Genomic DNA, 4,969 nt, shown 5'->3' on the forward strand with positions numbered 1-4,969 from the left:
ATAGTATTTATATGTCAAGTCTCCACTTTTTACAAAATTTAGTTGGTTCAAGTTTTAAATGTAAAACAAAAGCTAATTAAAAGAAACAGAACAGAAAAAAAAGCAAAACAGAAAAGAAAAGGAGAAGCAAACCTACGTACCGTGTGGTTGGGCTCTAAGTCTACAGTACATGGCCCAACCCACCCCGTAGCCATCCACTACCTCCTGTTCACGGGAGGGGATTGTGGCAGCCATCCGCCGGCTATGCCGTGCGTGGCGGCCATCCGGCACCTACATGGACGCCTACAAGGACCCCGCGACCCCCCCCCCCCCCCCGATGAAACCCTAGCTATCTCCCCCCCTCCCCCATCTTCCCCTCCCCCCCTCGCGTGCTGCTTCTTTCTCTCCCGCAAGAAGACGAGCCGCCGTCGCCATGAACTTCGTCGCCCTCGCGCACACCAAGCTCTCCGGCGCCTGAGAACGTGGTCAACTGCTTCAACGTCGTCGACTACGTCGACTACGTGAACGGATTCGACCTCGGAGCCCCTGCGCCACCGAATCGAGCTCGCGAGCACCGCATCGACGCCAACGCCTTCGTCTTCCACCTCCGGCTCCGCGGATCACCGTCGTCGATCCGCTGCCACTGCTGCTTCCCTGCCTCCGTCGAGCTCGTCCTCCGCATCAAAGTGAGCTTGTGCATCTCCGTCTCCTTCCTGTTTGTCCATGCGTGCCCTCTGGGATCGATTCTGTTGGGCGTCGCCGCTGGCCGTCGTCGGTACTCGGTAGTCGCCGTTGTCGCTGATTCTGACCTCACACGCGCCCTGCCTTCCCCGCGTTGCCGCTGTGCCTCACCGCTGCTCGCCCCCCCCCCCCCCCCCCCCCCCCCCCGGCGCGTGCCCCCGTTCCCCACTGCTCCGCTCGCACCGGCCGCGGCCGCCCTCACCCGCAGCCACGGCGCCCGACCGCGCCCGCTCCCCCCATCTCCGTCGCCTGCCGCTCGCTCGTCGGCGGCGACCCACATGTGCGTGTGTGCTGTGTAGGTGTGCGTGTGTGCGCGGTTAGGATTAGTTTAGGGGATAACAAAATTTGATTAAAAAGTTAGACCCCCTGCTTATTGCCCTGTTGTATCAATGACAGATGGGGTCCACTGCTTAGTATAAATGTTAAATTAGTGTTGGAATTACTAAGAGAATGACAGGCGGGTCCCGTGTGCACTGTTCACACTGTTGACCAGTCAACAGTTGACTGGGTCAATAGGGTCCCCTGGCCCCACAGGTCATAGGCTATGGCTGACCTTTGCTGTGTACACATAGCCTTTTACTATTTAAATCAAATTAAAATAATTTCAGAAAATGTTTAAAAACTTTGAAAATTCATATAAAATAAACCGTAGCTCAGATGGAAAAACTTTGTACATGAAAGTTGCTCAAAACGACGAGACGAATCCGGATTCGCAGCCCGTTTGTCCGCCACACGTCTCTAGCATAGCGAACACGCAACTTTCCCCTCCGGTTCATTTGTCCGAAAACGCGAAACACCGCGGATACTTTCCCGGTTGTTTTTCCCCTGCGCTAGTATCACCTATCCCTGTGTTAGATCACCCCTGGCACCGCGTATTGCCTTGTTATATTTTGTGATGCTTTGTTTGCTCTGTATTCATTGTTTCTTCCCCCTCTTCTCTCCGGTAGACTACGAGACGGACGTCGCTGCTGCCTCGATCGGCTACGCTGTTGACGACCCCTACTTGCCAGAGCAACCAGGCAAGCCCTCCCTTGATCACCAGATATCGCCTATTCTTCTCTATACTGCTTGCATTAGAGTAGTGTAGCATGTTACTGCTTTCGGTTAATCCTATTCTGATGCATAGCCTGCCATTGTTGCTACAGTTGTTGCCCTTACCTGCTATCCTACTGCTTAGTATAGGATGCTAGTGTTCCATCAGTGGCCCTACACTCTTGTCCGTCTGCCACGCTATACTATCGGGCCGTGATCACTAGGGAGCTGATCAGGGGTATATACTTTATACTTTATATACATGACACATGTTGTGACTAAAGTCGGGTCAGCTCGTTGAGTACCCGCAAGTGATTCTGATGAGGGGGCTGAAAGGACAGGTGGCTCCATCCCGGTAGAGGTGGGCCTGGGTTCCTAACGGCCCCCGACTGTTACTTTGTGGCGGAGCGACAGGGCGGGTTGAGACCACCTAGGAGAGAGGTGGGCCTGGCCCTGGTCGACGTCCGCGGATACTTAATAATAACACGCTTAATGAGTTCTTGGTATTTGATCTGAGTCTGGCCATTTGGTCTATACGCACTAACCAACTACGCGGGAACAGTTATGGGCACTCGACGTCGTGGTATCAGCCGAAGCTCTTCTTGACGTCAGCGACGGAGCGGCGCGCGCCGGATTGGACTGGAACGCCTGCTAGGCTAGGTCTGCTTCCGGCCGCGTACGCAAGGTGAAGGTGTGCAATGGGCGATGGGCCCAGCCCCCTGCGCGCATAGGATTTAGACCGGCGTGTTGACCTCTCTGTTGAGCCTAGGTGGGGCTGCGACGTGTTGATCTTCCGCGGCCGGGCATGACCCAGAAAAGTGTGTCCGGCCAAACGGGATCGAGCGTGTTGGGTTATGTGGTGCACCCCTGCAGGGAAGTTTATCTATTCGAATAGCCGTGTCCCTCGGTAAAAGGACGAGCCGGAGTTGTACCTTGACCTTATGACAACTAGAACTGGATACTTTGTAAAACACACCCTTCCAAGTGCCATATATAACCCGATGATCGCTCTCTAACAGGGCGACGAGGAGGGGATCGCCGGGTAGGATTATGCTATGCGATGCTACTTGGTGATCTTACCATCTACTCTCTTCTACATGTTGTAAGATGGAGGTGGCCAGAAGCGTAGTCTTCGACAGGATTAGCTATCCCCCTCTTATTCTGGCATTCTGTAGTTCAGCCCACTGATATGGCCCTTTACACATATACCCATGCATATGTAGTGTAGCTCCTTGCTTGCGAGTACTTTGGATGAGTACTCACGGTTGCTTTTCTCCCTCTTTTCCCCTTTCTATACCTGATTGTCGCAACCAGATGCTGGAGTCCAGGAGCTAGAGATCCCGAGGATGATTTTACGTGGAGTTCGGCTTCGAGGAGTAGTTAGGAGGTCCCAGGCAGGAGGCCTTGCCTTTTCGATCGTTGCTACTTTTGTGCTAGCCTTCTTAAGGCAAACTTGTTTAACTTATGTCTGTACTCAGATATTGTTGCTTCCGCTGACTCGTCTATGATCGAGCACTTGTATTCGAGCCCTCGAGGCCCCTGGCTTGTATTATGATGCTTGTATGACTTATTTATGTTGTAGAGTTGTGTGTGATATCTTCCCGTGAGTCCCTGATCTTGATCGTACACATTTGCGTGTATGATTAGTGTACGGTCAAATCGGGGGCGTCACAAGTTGGTTGTTGGAAATATGCCCTAGAGGCAATAATAAATGGTTATTATTATATTTCTGTGTTCATGATAATAGTCTTTTATTCATGCTATAATTGTATTGTCCGGAAATCGTAATACATGTGTGAATACATAGACCACAACCTGTCCCTAGTAAGCCTCTAGTTGACTAGCTCGTTGATCAACAGATAGTCATGGTTTCCTGACTATGGACATAGGATGTCATTGATAACGGGATCACATCATTAGGAGAATGATGTGATGGACAAGACCCAACTTAAGCATAGCATAAAAGATCGTGTAGTTTCGTTTGCTAGAGCTTTTCCAATGTCAAGTATCTTTTCCTTAGACCATGAGATCGTGCAACTCCCGGATACCGTAGGAGTGCTTTGGGTGTGCCAAACGTCACAACGTAACTGGGTGACTATAAAGGTGCATTACGGGTATCTCCGAAAGTGTCTGTTGGGTTGGCACGGATCGAGACTGGGATTTGTCACTCCGTGTAAACGGAGAGGTATCTCTGGGCCCACTCGGTAATGCATCATCATAATGAGCTCAATGTGACTAAGGCGTTAGTCACGGGATCATGCATTGCGGTACGAGTAAAGAGACTTGCCGGTAACGAGATTGAACTAGGTATTGGGATACCGACGATCGAATCTCGGGCAAGTAACATACCGATTGACAAAGGGAATTGCATACGGATTGATTGAATCCTCGACACCGTGGTTCACCCGATGATATCATCGTGGAACATGTGGGAGCCAACATGGGTATCCAGATCTCGCTGTTGGTTATTGACCGGAGAGGCGTCTCGGTCATGTCTGCATGTCTCCCGAACCCGTAGGGTCTACACACTTAAGGTCCGGTGACGCTAGGGTTGTAGAGATATATGTATGCGGAAACCCGAAAGTTGTTCGGAGTCCCGGATGAGATCCCGGACGTCACGAGAGGTTCCGGAATGGTCCGGAGGTGAAGAATTATATATAGGAAGTCCAGTTTTGGCCACCGGGAAAGTTTCGGGGGTTATCGGTATTGTACCGGGACCACCGGAAGGGTCCCGGGGGTCCACCGGGTGGGGCCACCTGTCCCGGAGGGCCCCGTGGGCTGAAAGTGGAGGGGAACCAGCCCCTAATGGGCTGGGGCGCCACTTTGGGCCTCCCCCCATGCGCCTAGGGTTGGGAACCCTAGGGGGGGAGTTTCCCCTTGCCTTGGGGGGCAAGGCAACCCCTTCCCCCTTGGCCGCCGCCCCCCCCCCCCTTGGAGATCCCATCTCCAAGGGCTGCGCACCCCCCCTTGGGGGCCTATATAAAGGGGGGGGGAGGGAGGGCAGCACACTACAGCCTTTGGCGCCTCCCTCCTCCCCTGCAACACCTCTCTCTCGCGCGCAGAAGTTCGGCGAAGCCTTGCCGGAGAGCCGCTACATCCACCACCACGCCGTCGTGCTGTTGGATCTCCATCAACCTCTCCTCCCCCCTTGCTGGATCAAGAAAGGAGGAGACGTCGCTGCACCGTACGTGTGTTGAACGCGGAGGTGCCGTCCGTT

At 53.1% G+C, this 4,969-nt stretch overlaps 1 long non-coding RNA gene across 2 annotated transcripts; it reads left to right on the plus strand.

The window, feature by feature from the left end:
* The first annotated feature begins 308 nt into the window (after positions 1-308).
* Positions 309-3,478, plus strand: LOC141041692 (uncharacterized). Of its 2 annotated transcripts, none has more exons than XR_012202780.1 (2): positions 309-665; positions 2,772-3,478. It is a non-coding gene; the product is annotated as an uncharacterized lncRNA (long non-coding RNA). The 2 variants fall into 2 exon arrangements; XR_012202781.1 differs by having other exon boundaries at positions 3,067-3,478.
* The last annotated feature ends 1,491 nt before the right edge of the window (positions 3,479-4,969 follow it).

This window comes from Aegilops tauschii, chromosome 2, assembly GCF_002575655.3.
Source record: "Aegilops tauschii subsp. strangulata cultivar AL8/78 chromosome 2, Aet v6.0, whole genome shotgun sequence".
Lineage (NCBI taxonomy): Eukaryota > Viridiplantae > Streptophyta > Magnoliopsida > Poales > Poaceae > Aegilops > Aegilops tauschii.